General features: G+C 37.2%; 1 protein-coding gene across 9 annotated transcripts in view; it reads left to right on the top strand.

Annotated features, from left to right (window-relative positions):
• Nucleotides 1-16,425, top strand: part of GREB1L (GREB1 like retinoic acid receptor coactivator) — a 144,872-nt gene that overhangs the window by 54,946 nt on the left and 73,501 nt on the right. For 8 of the 9 annotated variants that reach the window (XM_074899111.1, XM_074899110.1, XM_074899107.1 and 5 more), the window contains exon 2: nt 8,856-8,959. The exons of the other annotated variant lie outside the window; for it this stretch is intronic. The gene's annotated coding sequence lies outside the window, so the exon portion shown is untranslated. The remainder of the gene's footprint in view (nt 1-8,855; nt 8,960-16,425) is intronic. 9 annotated transcript variants of the gene reach the window in all.

Genomic DNA, 16,425 nt, shown 5'->3' with positions numbered 1-16,425 from the left:
AAAATGATACATGCACAATATCTACTTTATATGGTTGGACTGCTTTTATTCTTAGGTTTGTCCTGATGTCAGTATGTTGGTACAGATGTCCTCAGAGGATGTCCATACAGTATAACTAGATGTCTGCATTATGTCTTTCCCCTTTCAGATGTGTTTAATGGCTTTGTGTTTTGGCAGTCACCAGGGTAGTAGAAGATGTTTGCAGAACTTTTTATGGCAAGCCTTTCATTGAGCCTTGATAGCAGGATTTCCATGTCAGTGCATGCCATATATTATTATCTGGACGCAGACACAGGTTGTCTTTTTATTCTGTCTCTCTTAGAGTCTGCTGAGCTCTTTCCTGGGTATGTTTTTTCTTTCTTGAAAAGAATCAGTTAGCTGTGGATGCACATGCTTGTGAAATCCCATTCCTACTGAAGCTAACAGGTTTAGTTGCTATATATGTGCAAAAACTGGGTAAGCAATGTTGTTGTGTTAAAGGAAGGCCTGTTTCCTCATCGTGTTTCAGGCTTCTGTACTTCACAGTAGCAATGGGAGATGCAGAGATCACAGCTTGGCAGCTGAAATGTTCTCTGTGTGCCACAGCATTCCTCAGAAATTTCTTCTAGCTCATGGATATTTCACAGCAGGGCAGTTTACTGTCTTGTGATAAAAGAGAAAGACCTGTTTTGGCTTTGAGTATATAGAATTCTTTATTGTATATGACAAAATCGTGGCAAATTTTCCAGTTTCAGCCCAGAAAGTTTTGACTTCTATCTCTCTAATGTCTACATATTCTTACTGACTTATGGGTCTCAATTTTGCCATTTGATCCTCATGATTAAAGTACATCCAGACTTCTTTCAGGATAAAAATCCTTTGTTAAGCTTCTGGTAAGGAATATAATATGGCTCCTTCCTTTCTTGTGTTGAGAGTGAGTGAGTTAAGACATGCATGGGAGGAGATGGGGACTGGGGAGAGAAGGCAACCTTGTGTAATTACATGAGAACATTTGCAGTGTGTGCATTCTCTGCAGGAGACTTTTAAATATAGAGAAAACTAATGAATCTTCTGTTTGTCGAGCCTAGCAATACGTGTTAAGTCTTCTAACTGAAATCTGTACAACAGATGTAAAAAATCATTATTAGGCCTTTAAAATGTCACGAATGTTCGAAGGCGAAGAGGGATAGTTTGCCTCTTTATATTATGTTCGGGGATGCGTTATTTCAGGAGCTTGTCCAAGATGCTGCACTGTCACAGCTTCATTACTTCAAATGTCACTTCAAGTAGGAGCAGTTTTTATAACTACACAGTAAACTCAAGATGGCTTAATGGAAATGATTTCTTCATGTGTCAAAATGACCCCTTTGTTTCTCATTTTACTCTTTTGTTGCCTGCAGCTAATCTGCTTTTTGGGTTATCAGATCCAGGCATCTTACAATGCTGACTCTAGCAGCGGCATTCAGCTGGAATGCTGCCTTTTGTTTACTGGTTTCACCAGGCCTCCAGTGCTTTCTTTGGTCATCTGGTGGCTCCACTAATGTGATTTGCACTCCCAGGCTCTGCAGGTAGTCATGGGCTTTTATAAGGGAATTAGAGGAAGCCTGCCACCCTGGTTGCTAATGAATCCACAGGGTATTTCTAGTTTGTGTTTTGTTTTTTCAGCTTTTTTTTTCTTTTTTTGAAAGCAGACTGCGATCTGTTTGCAGTTTTATGGAATATTTCTCCACTCTGCTCATACTGCAGTTCCTAAAGTCACTTTACCTGGCTGTGATGATGTTGATATTGCTTTAAATAGAAGTGCCAAATCCTATTGATCAGAATGTGCATTTGGAGTTTTCTGAGGATTTGTAAATAAATACAGAAATGGTTACACAACGACTCAAAGCTTCTTTATTACAATAAATAATATACAAAAATTGTGCCTATACTCCTGGATTTAGTCAGGAGAAACAACCTTCCATCTTTGTGAAAAACTCAGTCCGTTAAAATAGCAAATATTGGCATATATGTAGCAAAGTTGAGTGTTTTACTAATGAAGCTGCAGCTGGAATTGTAGAGAAAAACAACACCAGAAGTTGATGCAAGTTTAGAAGCACCCTCAGTGCAGTCTTATAATTTTGACCCAGTGAAGGGCATAGTCAAGTAAATACTCTGTGACAGTTTTTGCAAAAGCACATAGATCTGTAGTTAGTTACACTGGAGATTTTTTTTAATATGAAAAGAGTATACTCAATATATGCTCAAGACATCTTGCACTCTTTTTCTAAAGTAGAGAGTTTCAGCCTCTGAGGAGTTCAGTAGAATGTCAGATGCTGAGTAAGATGCCATTCCTTCTTCTATCCACAACCTCTTACTTAAGTATCCTTGTGGATTTGAGTGGGGATTAATAGAGTGATTAGGGTTTTTTTCAGATTAGCCCTGCAGTTTTGTTAGGGCCAGTATTTGGCTTGCACAAAAACAAGCACAATGTCAATGTTTTTAAAGCTTCCCCCTAGTCTAATTAAGACTCGACCTATAGCAGCAGAAGCTGCATATTTTTATTTTCTCATAAAATATTTTTCATTCGTTTTGTTGTTTTAGAATTGAAGGTACCAAATATGTGGTAGAAGCAAAATCTGAAAAGGACTTTGGAAATAAAGGGGCCCTTTCCATGCAAAAATAGATAATATTGAATCTATTCTTATTGTTATTTACCTTGAGAGCAAGTCTATTTGTTTATCCATGTCTGAAGAATTTAGACTGATAAGAGTTGTGTCACTGATATGTGGTTTATAGGGTTGGGTCTTAAGAGCAGAAGAAAGCTTTAAAAAACCTGAGGTACATAGGCATGTTTTCAGTGACCTCGCTTTGTGACATTCTGCGATGTTGATGCTGTAGGATTTTTCTGTGATGTTTGGAGGAGGTGTATGTTTCCTTTATATATGCATGTGTTTATATTTTCAACACATTAACTGAATATCGGAGCATTAATTTCTGTTCAAAGGATGTCACTAAAGTTGTTGCGTTGGTGTTCCTGCTTCAGGAAAAACCATGTAGAAATTCAGATGCGGGGTTTTCAATTGTGGACATATAAAGCAAGAGTATATTGATTGAATTTTATTAGGCTGACAGCAGCACTGAAGGTCCTTGTGACCCAGAAGTTTGTGACCCATGAAATCTCCATTTTCCTTCTATTGGTAATGTATCTTGAAGTACAGAGGACTGAAAAATGCATCCTGTGTGACCTAACACATTGATTATCTTCAAATGGAAAATTATTTTAGGCTTACTGCTAAAGATGTGTTTGATACTAGTAAATATAAGGGATGGGGTTAAATTATTTTCTTAACTGTTCCCTCAGCACAAAGTCACTAAGGTGACAGCTGATAGTTACAGGTATGAATAAAAGATCTGCTATATTTTTCTTTAATACTCTGATTTCAGATGCTTGGCCTTTTTGCTGATTCAGCTTCATCAGCTTGGATGTCAGTGAGCAGAAATCAAAATTTTGCTTTATGAAGGAGATAAATGATGGTGAGGAATTGGGCAGAGTGATTTCTATAAGTGGTAAATATCCAGAGTTCCTGAAAAGAAGCCTGTAACACACATGCACATCAGCAGGCAGATTTTACAGCTCTGTCCAGGGCACAGAAGGAAGATAAATCATGGCCATCCCCCTCTCATTTTTGAAATGGTTCAACCCTGGGGTTTAGCTGAAGGACTTAAGGAGTTTTTGAAGTGCAAATAGACTGGTGAAGGGTAAACCTTTTCAGAGTTTCATTTAGATGGATTTTTTTTTTTTTCTATGTGGATTTCTGGCACCAGCTGAGATCTGGAAGGCCACAGGATTTTTTTGTTTTTGATCAATCAAGCAAGCAGAACTTGCCATGGGGGTGTACATTCTCTGCATACATATTGATCCTATTGTGTTTAAAAGTAGTTAATTTAATCGGGGCTTTTTGAAACCTTCCCCAGTAAGACTTGCATTAATGGAGCTGTCATTTCAAGGTCATGTTTCAGTGTCAATACTTAATGGTAATGACAGAAGTTACCTGTATATTTAATATCAGTATTTCAGTTATTGCATGCTAAAATTCCATTGAATGAGAACTAATTTTACATATGTGCATGTAAAAATGTTTGGGGTTTTTTATTGAAAAATGTTGCTTTCACTAAATAGGAGATTTTCAAAGCAGCCTGGTGTTACTAAACACATTAACACCAACAGTTGTGTTACTATTCACCGCTGTTTGGATCAGTACCCTTGGCCTGCCCCCTTGTATTGGGAGTTTGACTCCAAGAACCTAATTTACACCTTGTCTCTTCTAGCAAAATGGTTGAAATGTCAGAGTTTTTATTCAGGGCTCTTTCTAGTAGTTTTGACCTTTTACCTCACACTTTGTCTTGTTTAAAGGCAGCAGCATGCAGAAGATGGATTGCATATTAACTATAAACACTTCTCTCTACTGTGATAAATATTTGGAGATACAACATGTAAGGACTGTCTATATGATAAGATACCTGTTTGAGTGCAGAGTATGGATTTTATAAGGCAAGGTACAGTTTACTACTTTTTGGTCCATATCTGATGCCAATATCTTCAAGTATTTCAGATAAAATCATTATATATTTTCAAGATTTTTTTCCGTGAGGATGTTAACTGCAGACTTTGTTATTTGCTTCTTTGATTTGATAGGGTTAGAAGGAGCTTCAGGAAGTTATTCTGGACATTGTAACAATCAAGGTAAAGTAGAGTTGGTGGTGAAAACCGGATTCAGATGCTGTGGCAAAATGTGCCTGTGAATCTCCCAAACTCTGTTTTCTTATTGCTTTTCTGCTTGGTAGTTGTAGCATGCCTTGATCCCTGCCACTTGCCGAGGACTGGGGTTCCAGAGCGATGTGAACTGAGCAGACTGGGAGGTGGAAAGTAGAGTCTTGCATAACTCTTTCAGTCGTGTACCAGTAATTATCTTCCATAGAGCTTCCTACATGTCGGTGTTCTCCCCAACTGACTTTATCAAAGATTTTGGTGCCAGATCACTCAGTGGCTTAGAATGGTAGAGGAAGTCTAAAGATGGTGTGGGGTCCAGAGTTGGGATCCTCTTCAGGAAGGACCAAACTTGACTAGTTGTTAGTTTAATTTCCGTATATTGGATGTCCAGAATGGTACTGCATGGCATACTATGGGAAAATCACCTATAAAAAACCCGGTGTATTTATACCTTACTTCTGTATTTAGAGTCTGGTGTTTTGATGTTGGCCATGCTATAAGAGTGCAATATAAAGATTCCAGATCAGGATAGGTACCTAAAATCGGAACTCATCACAAATTAATAAATATGGCTAAATACAATTAATAAATAAGGGTAAAGAAGTACATACTATGAATTTTCCCTGACTTTACACTGAAGACATTTGTTTAACAGGCCCCCTATCGTGGTCTTTGTTTTACAGCTCTGGCTTTTATGGGCATTAAATGCACATACTGTCAATCTCTTGTACGGTAATGATGCCTATTTGATGTAGTGTTTGAAAACTGAACATGAGATGCTGCTTAAAGCTTTGCAGAGAGAGAAGGGAATTCTTTGCATCTCACTGCAGAGAAGGGATTCCCAGCATTTGTGGCATCACTTTTGCAAGTATGTCACTGGGAGATGCTAATATGACCTTTCCTTTGTTAGGTAAGAGATTTCTAGGACCTCCCAGACCTCCTGTCTCTTTCAACAAGTCCCATACCACTGACTGGATAGAGACTTTTGGGCATACTTCAAGTCAGCAGTTTTTGCTTCAGTCTTATTAGGCATAGAGTGCATATCTTCCTTTAGAAAGAGACATTGTTCTGTAGACGGGTATGTGGATGTTGGCTGGAAAATCTATTACTCTAATTTAACATATTTTCTAAATGGTGTGTGCTCAAATATCAAAACACTGAGGGGCTGATACTTGCAAATTACAGATTTACCAAGCAGCGGATACATTAAAGTAATCTTACTCTGGTTACAGTATGCATTCGTCAAGGGCACAGGCTTGCTTGATGATTCTGAATTCCTGTAGAATTTAACTGAGCAACAGCTGGTCTGTAGGATGTGTAGATTTTAACAAGGTAATGTTTGTGTTTTGGCGAAGGACTTGTGTGACAGGCTGCTGAAACAGTTCCAAAGTGCTTTCCTCCTTTATTCAAGTCTGTAGGGATCCCAAGACAGTTTTTGTGTGAAATTTCTCTGCTCTCTGTGCCTCTTGATTTTATCATGGTAAATTCTACAAAATTCTTCCATGGGGTATTAGGAAAAAAAAAGAAAATAAAAAGGCCATCAACACCACTAACTACAGCTACAACAGAAGGAATACTCTTTTTGGCCTTTAATTGTGTCAGATTCCTTTTCTCTGCAATTGTTTTTCTTTTTCTTTTTCTTTTTTTTTTCTTCACTTGAGAGAGGTTTATGGTGCTGTGTCCGTCAGGATAACCCTGTCTTTGGGTTGAAGTTGTATTTCTCCCTGAGTTCCTAGAGGTGATGTTATCTTTTGTTCACTCAGCAGTATGGTCATTCCTGAGAGCATCTGTCACTTTAGGCATTGTAAGATGGATGAGTCTCAAGTGAACTGCTGGTTGAAGCAAATGGTGAAAATAAGAAAAGACAAGGGGGTTGGGGGTCTTCAGAGGGGACAGACAACAAGGAAGCACTGTTAGAAATCAAAAGTAAGCCAGGAGGCTGTGGAAGAAAGAGCCAAGATGGATCATGTTAGCAGATCCCACAGGTCTTAGAAACGAAGATCAGTGGCTGATGAATTCTGAAGAGATCTTCTGTGTCTCAACAAAAATGCTGCTGGTTTGTTTCCTGCTTCATTTGCAAATAAGGGAGGATCAGAAGAAGATGATCGTAATATCAGATGAAGACATTTCTTTTGGTCACACTGTGTTGTAACAATTAACACTACCAATAATCAGAGAAAGGGTTAGTGATATTTTGTGTGTCTTAAATATTGTGTAAGAATCTGTCAGTACTGAATGGGCACATAACAGTATAAAACCAAACCAGCATATCAATAGTTTAGCTTTTGGAAAAAACAGTATACTTAAAATTCATAGCTGTTTGTCTTTCAGAAGGTATGTAATGTTTTTAAAAGGGGGAAGTTTCACTACAGTATCTCTGATTTAGCTGGACTAGTTGAGTTAGACATTTTAACAGAAAGAAAGTGATGTTGAAAACCCACATGTAAACCCCAAGAAAACTCCCCCCAAGCCACTGACAAGCAAATTCATACTCCCCCAAGCTGAGCAAAGGTCTGTGTTTGCAAAAGCAGCTGGCTACGGACAAAAGGCACTTACAGCCCAGTGTGTGTCAAGGTTTGGGAAGGGTCCATGAAGATCTTGGCTTGAAAAATTATTTTGTCACACTATTGGCATTGGTCCATAAGGGGAAGCACTGGTTGAAAGGCGAAGAAATTAAGATGATTAGAAGCTTTAAAGCTTCACAAATGGTAGAGTATCTCTCTTCTCAATGGATGTAAATAATAGATGAAAGACCGAGAGTGACAACAAAGGATCAGGGCGTTTAAGAGAATGTGTGCAGCCTGAATAGAGGTCTGTGGCCTAGGGCCAAAGGTCTTAGCTTTGAGTGTAATTAGAAGAAAATACAAAAATGTCATTACTAGCAGGTGAAATGTTCAGCACGTGTCCAAAAAATAGCAATTTCAGAGCCAGGAGCTGTTGGAATTGGATTACTGACATTCTGCAATCATTGAAGTCTCTGCAGAGCCCTACAGTTTGGTCGGGAGCTGCCTGCATTAACCTTGTTGGCCTTCTGCGATGGATTCACTGTTAGCATGGTGGGGATGCACACTGCAGGGCAGCATCGGTGGTCCTTGGCAATAGAGTTGTTTAATGTCTTTCCTCAGAACACAACAATCCTACCCAAAACCTTTCCCAAGTGAGAGGTGAGGGTTATAGCTGTTTTCTTAAATAGGCTGATTTTTTTTAAATGGGAGGAGGAGGAGGAGGAGGCTTAAAGCTATATTGCTTTTAATTTTAAAACCTGGATTTTGAGTTCTAGGTTGCAGCTGAAAGAGTCACATCTGTTCTGGTTTTGACAGCAGGCCTAAGGCTGTGGTCCCAGCTTTAAGCCTAAAATCCCATTTGCGAGCAACAGGGAAAATTCCTTTAAATCTTTTGGCAAAATACTGACCATTTCTATTGAGAAACCAAACCACCTTGTGTGCTTAAGAAAGTCTTGTCAAAGTCCAGTCAATGATAACTTAATTTAAAGCTCTTCCTGATGTTAATTACTGTTCTGTACAGCCCTAGGTATTTTAGGAGTTACTCTTCTGCCTGTTGCTTGCTACACCATTGTTGCCATTCTCTGGGGTACTTCAGGTGTATTCTCTTTTATAAACTGCAGTTTCTATCATTCAGAAATGTTTTCACTTAAATACCTTTATGGAATATCAGATAGGAGAGCAACCAGCTAATTCTGATTTTACTTTGAACATTGATCTCCAGTTTATCATAGATAAGTGCTCACCCATTTAGTTTTGGTTTAGACCAATAGTAAAATAATTACTTCTTCATTATAATCTATTTTGTATGTTTCTGTGGCAGTTAATTTTCTCATATTGATGTGTGCTAAGTTCCTTATATTTCCTACAGCAACTTCAGTGCCAAAAATGTGCAGATTCTGTGACAAACTTGTACTTTATCTCTGGTAAAATGCAGAGAAGCAGCTTCAACCAAGTATTCCTATAAACAAAAAGATGTTTTTTTAAGAGGTCAGCCCTCCTTCCCCTGCCCCACTTCAGTTTTCCCCCTAGACCAGGCTTAGATAGGCAGATTTTGTTCGCTTGTTATAAACTATATGCTGGCATGAGTCATTCTAATTTTTTTCTCCCTTATTTTTCAGGTGTTCAGGAGTTTTAAACAACTTCGCAGCAAGGCTTCACAAACTCTTAGCTGCATCCTTTAATCATGACTGCATTTCAAATAGGTTAAAAGGAATCTGAGAAGGTACCCTACTTGCCTTTCCTAATAGACAATACATTGTATGTTTGTGTTCAGCATCTGTGCTTTCATTTTCATTGACTACATTTTAGGAACAGTGTGAACTGTAAATAACAATTTTATTTTTACTTTGCGCATGTACAAAATCTGAGTTCTTAAAAAATCTTGAAATCTGGTTCAAACAATTAAACAGCCTTCACCAGAGGGCTGATTTGTGCTTCCATTTTTTCTAATATATCCACAATGTGGTCAGCTTCATTATTTAATGACAGTTCTTTTGAAGCTGTAGCAATCTTCTCTGTTTTACTTGGAAGCTCTGCAAATACTTAAGCAACTAGCTAAATATATGTTTTATGCACTTGGAGGGTGGATGTTTGTTTGTTTGCCCTCTCAAAGGGTTTAAAACAAATGGGAAGAAGAGTGCAGATCTTTGTAATGATGGGATAGATTTGTGCTTCCAACTGAGATTCTCACACGTCTTTTTTTTTTCTGACTTCTTAAAGGGGAGGAGGCTTGTCTCAGTACACAATATTGGGCTCGCATAGTATCTTGTTGCATTTAAATAGCCAGTACCCAGAAGGATGGAGATCCATTCCTGCTTTATGACCTGTTGTATCCCTGGGGCAAGGGCAGCGCTGAGCAGAGCAAGGGGGTCATGGCCACAGCCCAGGTTCTGAGTATGCTTGCAGGTCCCCAAAACCTGCGTGCAGGAACATTTTGCTTGGCAACATCTGGAACATGGTAGAAGTCTGGAAAAGGGGGGGAACCTCTAGGATTTTGCTTCGCCAGGTGCTAGGAGGAAGCAACATTAGCCTTTTTGATGGGGGGGAGGCAGATTCTGTGGCCCTGAAGTTAGGCTAAACAATTGCAGAGGTCAAAGGACAGCTGAGTGCGGTCAATGAGACACCCTGGGGTGTATTTTGTTACTTAGTAAAAGGAGCAGCATCCTAAAACCCTAAAGGATTCTCTTGAAAATCTGTGTTGTGAAAAGGTTTTATGAGTCTGATGGCAAAAAGTGCTGATTTAGCTAAGGAATGCTTGCTTTTGTCTAAATGAAAGGCTAATCCTTACGAAATGTTGGCAGCTATTATAGTGCAGTCAATGCAGGTCTGAAAGGACAGTTAGAGTAGAAGTGTACTTTGGGATCCCAAATGTTTATCATTTTAATGGTTCTGTAACTGAAAAGATTTTTGAACTTTCACCTTTGATCCTAAAATTTATACCATGAGAAGAACATTTGAAAAAGTGAAAAAAAACCCACCCCAGTATTCACTTATAAATTAAAAGACTGTTCCTGAGGGAGTTGTGCTTGGCCAGTTATTCTACATCCCCCTGACAGATTCACTTTAGACTCTCATGATACTCCTTAGTTCAAACTAGAATTTCTTTTAATCTGCTAACACTTATTAATTGGTTGAAAAAAAGGTGGGTTTTTCTGGTCTTGAGCAATATTTGCTGTTCTGGTTTCACTGCTCACAAAAAAAGTTAAAGAATATTTTTTGAGTAATTAATTCCAATAATTTGTTTAGCATTATCTTTCTTCAAAGCGACAGCTTCTTAACACTTAACATTTGTCATAGAAACAGATAAGAAATCAATGTCAGAGCCAAGACCTTGTAAATAACCCGAAAGGAAATGTAATAATGGCTGTCTTCACCAGAGAGGTGGTGGGGGAAGGACCGGGCATGTGGCAGAAAAGGTTCAGTGCTTTTTGTTTTCCTTTGGAAGGGGGGGTTACTTCAAGACACAACCCGGGGCCCCCGACTCTTTGGCCCTACTGTCTTACGCAAACACTCATTGTTGCATTAGGAACAAAAGATACTCGGGAGCCAGCAGTGGTGGTATTTTTATAGTGACTAACGTGGTGTTTCATCGTGATCTTTGAAAGAAAACTGTAAGAAGAGTGAAAAAAGAATAAATTGCATAATTTTCAAGGGGGGAAAAAAATGAACAAAGAAGTTGACAAGTAATTTTTTTTTTTCCTTAAAGAAATGTGCTTGCAAAATATAGCTCTCCAAAGAGTTTAATTTTTAAACTCTTTAGAAGTACTCTATACAGATGCTTAGCATTGATTTATGTCAAGGTTAAGGCACCTTTAAACACATAAAGTTGGGAATGGATAAACCTACTAAAATACAAATCACCTATTAAACACAGAAGATGTTTGTATAGCATTCAGGTTGCTACAAAACTGACACGTCTAGAAATTCTCCTGATAACCCCTTCTAAACTCATCAGGAAATGATAGCATGTTGTTTGAGGGGTACACAAGGGAGCGACCAGATAGGATAGAGATGGAAGGTCAGGCCTTAACTTTGACTTTCTGGGCTTCAGTTTCATGCTTTTGCAATAAGGCAGTAACAAATGAAGAAAGGATTGAGGTGATTTATTTAACAGTGAGATTGAACTGGCTTTTTGCTGTAGGAACTCAATGAGATGTCTGAGTCTATTTTCAACTTTATCCCTATAAACAATGAATATCACATTTTACATATATATCTTTATGGAATTAAGGACTATATAAAAAACCCTGTATAATAAAACTGCTTAGAGAAATACATGTCTGAGCTATAATACTTAATTTTGTTTGTAACCCTAGAATTTAATCAAAGTATGTGAAATGAAGATTTTTTTTTTTTCTCATCTGCTGGAGAAAATTGTTCTGTATCTATATTTATTTATCAGCTGGGTTTTTATTGAGTGGATTTTAGCCCACAGTGAGAATTCTATGCATAGCATATATATTCTACTGTGGCAGCAGTCACAGAAAAGTATGAGCACTGGTTTCTTGAATGTCAGTATTTACTGGAAGTTTTATATGCATGCTTCCAAGAATGCACAGAACCTGTGAATTTTATGTGTTACTGACTCACTAAACCATAACAGCAGCTTTGGGAATCAAGATTGCCTCTGCTAGCATGTCTATGTTGTGGGTAAATTACGTCCAACCTGTAAACATCATTAAGACTTTTCCTTCTGGGAGAAAAACAAGTAAAGAAGTACATCTGATGTCTCCAACAAATAATGTGTTTTATTATCATTATTTCTTCTTCCAAGAGATACAGACCCCATAGACAAATTATTGTAGTGGGTGATGCGTTGCATCACAGAACAAATATAAACATTAGAAGTAGAGAATTTTTTTCTCTTATGAAGTGATAATAGTATGTAATTCTGAATTTTTACATTTCTGTTTTAAATAAAGATAAAGGCTTTTCTTTGCCAGACCCAAATGGCATTATAAAAATGCTATCTGTGGATATTTATTCCACAAATACCTATTGGAATTCCTGACTATCTCGACAAAGTAGCTTGAATGTCAAAGCTCTTCTTTTTAGATACACCCCTGGATGTGATGTTAAAAGTTTTGTTCTGTTCATTGCCCATTTGTTGCAAATTTCATCTTAACTGAAATCTGGGATGTTATAGAAGGCCCAGTAGTGATCTGCATCTTTGATCTCAAACAGGGATTGCCTCTGGTAGTTTCAGAGATTCTGGACAGAGCTGTGTTTATTTTACGGAAGAATTTGTGGTATTCTGGGGAGGGGAGAAAGTAGAGTCAGCTTTGACACATGACGAACACATGTTGCGTAAAAGGAAAAGGAAGAACTCTGCAAAGCACTCTGCACTTTGAAGTTCATTTCCACTAAAATTATTGGTTTTTTAAATAGAAATTGTATGAGGAATTTAGACACTTTTCCCAGCAGCAGAGAAGTTGCATATAATATCTGAATGATATTATACTTGACATTACTTGTGGGTTTAAGCTAGTTGTTATGGTTTTGACCTATGCAGGGTTTTCTTGTCTGTTGAGTGCATTGCTTTTTGCATAGAAATGGCCATGAAAGCATTTGCTGGTTTTTTTTTGGTCTCAGCATCATGGGCTAAAAGTAACTGCAAAAGAACGATATTAGATGTGCCTCTATCTAGAGACTGCATGGGAAGTTCAGATAAGAAAAGATTTGTTTGTTCCTTTCTAAAACATATTCCGAGTTCAAAAGAGCAGAAACGTGCTCATTTTGACCTATTTGAAAATGTTTTTTTCCCCAAGAGCCATGCAGGAACATGCTCTGAGTAGACTTGATAAACATTTTGACACAACCTCTCCACAAAGGAAGAGGGGCTTGTTTCCACCTTTGGTGGTTCCTTTTTAGGGATAATGGTTTCCAAGCCTCGTAAAAGCAATGAGAACTCTCTTTCAGACTTGCCGTGTTTTCAGACACAGATCTAGGGAGTAAAACAATTATTTTTTGGAGGAGGTAAGAACCAACAAGCCACCTAACCTTCTATACAGCTATGTAAGTGGGGGCAAGTTTGATTACTTAAGACTTTTTTTATTACTCCCTGATTTAATTTTACTTTTTAATCTAGAATTCTGTGTTAAGGATTTGTTTCATAATCTTCCTGGAGAGAGAAAGGAACAAAATTTGATAGTGTTTTTGGCAGGATTATGTGCTTTACAGTTGAAGGACATGTGGGAAACACTGCATGTGAGGCTCTTGGGTGCAGGGTGTTATCCTTTGTACAGTGTCATGCTCTAGCTGCAGAGACTGTCTCTTTTTCGACTTGGTAACCCTGAAATTACTTTCAGGTTGCATATTTGAAGAACCACCGTGCTACATCTCCAACTCTGCCAACTTCAAGGGGGGATTGTTTACAGCAAAAGAAAGGTTGATGTTTACAAAGTCCTACTCCAGTGCTTCATTTTTAGTCTGTTATGGCTGTCACAAACTGGAACATGCACCAGATAAGATGAATATTGTGGAAAGAGAAAATACTGAGTGGATGTTCCTGAAGAATTGGGTCATCTCTGTTAGGAAAGTTTTAAGAGCCAATGTAATCTGTATTACCATTATGCCTGTTACTCAGAAAGATACTTTTTAGTAGTGTCAGTTAGTGCATGTTGTTAGAATAAAGAATTTTCAGAATAAGTGATGTCTCTGCAAGATGAACAGCAGTTAGTTTATATTGCTTGGCAATAAAAACTTCTTTGCCTCCCTTATTTAGTAGCACTTTCACATGAGAAAACTTAAAAAAAAAGGACATCAGAAAAAGACACTTACTGGAGATGGAGATACCTAGGATGATTTTTATAAAAGATTTTTCTGTTTAATGCTTGTACTGTACAATCTGATGTTGAGATGCCCCAGAACAGGTTACATTTTAGCTTCTATTTTCTGTATCTTAGTAGTGATTTTTTTACGCTGCTTTTCCATCAGATAGCAGTTAGCAGTCTTAAAAAATGTCAAGCAGTGTGTAAGCATAAGTTCCTATTAAAATGGTAGCTTGTGCATACAATAAATAAATAACATAAACTATGATGTTTAAAACTTAGATTTTTGCAGCCTAGTGGCCTAAGGGTTTACAATAATTTATATACATGTCTTGCTAAGCCATAGTGCACAGTCCTACTCTGTAGTCCTATTGAAGACAATAAAACGACACCAGGCAGGTGAATATATACTTACAGTATTGAGGTCCAAAGGCAGATCTTAAGAAGTGGTGTAGAGAGGATGTGTCAGAAAAAAAAAAATCAGAATTACAAACAAGTTGAGCAAACTCAATGGTTGGAAATGACATTAACATCATTAGCTTCATATGGTGGTCTTCATTAGTCCAGTTGTGTCAAAGAGTTTATAACAAACTTTATTGATAAGGCATTCAAAGGATGCTTGGAATTGTAGGTGAAGTGTAGCTCAGCTTCTATGTAACCAGACCACATATGTTTAATAGATGATAATCCCTTTCATTTTCACAAGCAGTGCAAGTTGAGATGACATTATTAATGCTCCTTTTTATGTTATTATATGGGTCTTTCTTTTGAAATTCTGGTCAAAATTTACTTTTCACTTTCTCAGGATAGAAGCAACCCTTCAGGGAAAAAAAAACCACACCATAATTCATGGAAGTAAGCAATTAGTGATAGTTATCAGCATTAAAATTGTTGACAAATATGGAGTTGTGTTTTGTATCTAGGAAGATGTAACAAGACTGCTCACAGAGCTTCCCAGTCATGGAAATTAAAGAAGTTGACATACAATTTTTTAAAAATGGTGTAATATTAGACAGTGTTCCATTGACATAAACATCAAATCTCCATTAAAAACACAGCTTTATATTAATTAACTGATGCATCTGAGAAGATGTTATAGGTTATTATAAACTACATAAATACCTTTTGTCTCTAGTAGTTCTGAATAGTTTATTTTAATTAGTAATTACTAAATCTAGTTGTTAGCTAATAACTTACAATACAGTCTGTGTATTACTAGCAGAATATGTATTGTTGGTGAATGACTGTACACTTACATATATGAAAAGTATATAAAAATAACAAAGTTTCAATAAGGAGCCTTTAGGTTTGGGAACAGGTACCGATTTTGAATACGTGACTCAGGGAGCAAATTTGGGCTTGGAAAAACATTTCAGTAAGCACCAAAATGCTACATACAGTTACAGTTATTTAAATAGTTATTGCATTAATTGATTAGATACTATATTAGTTTTATCTGCTGTGTTATTAGCAGTGGTAGCTGAAACGATTCAAACATGTAACTTGCCTGACTGTGCTAACACACTAAGTTGTTAGGAGAATAAATCGTAATTCATGTCTGCAATTAATTGCAAAATCAGAATTACGCAGCAAAAATATGCCTTGATCCTAGAGCTGGGATTAAGTACCATTAGTGATCTGATTGTATTGCACTGGCATTAATAATGTGGTTAATAGTCCTATTGATTTAGGGCAGAGAACATAAATGGGGAAAACTATGTATGAGCATGCTTGTTTTCAGGAAGCAGGCTGAGATTTTTCAAAAGTGCTTAGTGATCCTTAGTTTCCTTAGTGATTTATTTGTGCTGCCTCTGCAATGACTGTGTGAGCATCCAAGTGTGAGCATATATTGTTTTTAAAATAATGAAGTCTTTTAACATTACCAAAATTTCAAAATTAAAAACTAGGTTTGTAGAGTGATAACCTTTTTTTTTTTTTTTTTTTTTTTTTTTCCCCACCTCTTGAAAGAAAAGAGAAAATGTTCCTCTCTGTTGGAAGTGCATAGTAATGTTCCATTCCTATGTACATTGTGGAAGATCCCAGTAGCATAAAAGGATTTGCTTCATCTTCTACAAATTAATTTAAAAAACCCTAGAAAACCTTCACTGTAACTTATCTACTAATTTCATAACATCATTTAAAAGGGCTCTAAAAGCCTTGCAGTCAGAATAGGTTACCCTGACATAATTAACTCCTGAAAGCTTCTATATCATGAAGGATATAGGCCTATTCATGTAAAGTTTGTACTCCACTGTCTAATCTTCTCATTCTTGGTTATATTCTACTGAGCATTTCTTTTTGTATTACTGGCAACTGAATTTTTATTAACTCTTCTACTCTTTTATAAGAGCCTTTATGGTTAAATTTGTTGTCATCTGACTTTCTGTCATTGTCCACAACACAACCCTGTATTGTTGAT

The sequence above is a fragment of the Athene noctua genome, chromosome 2 (genome assembly GCF_965140245.1).
Source record: "Athene noctua chromosome 2, bAthNoc1.hap1.1, whole genome shotgun sequence".
NCBI classification, from domain to species: Eukaryota; Metazoa; Chordata; class Aves; order Strigiformes; family Strigidae; genus Athene; species Athene noctua.
Note: the sequence above shows the minus strand (reverse complement) of the source record. Positions and strands in the feature narration are given on the sequence as shown.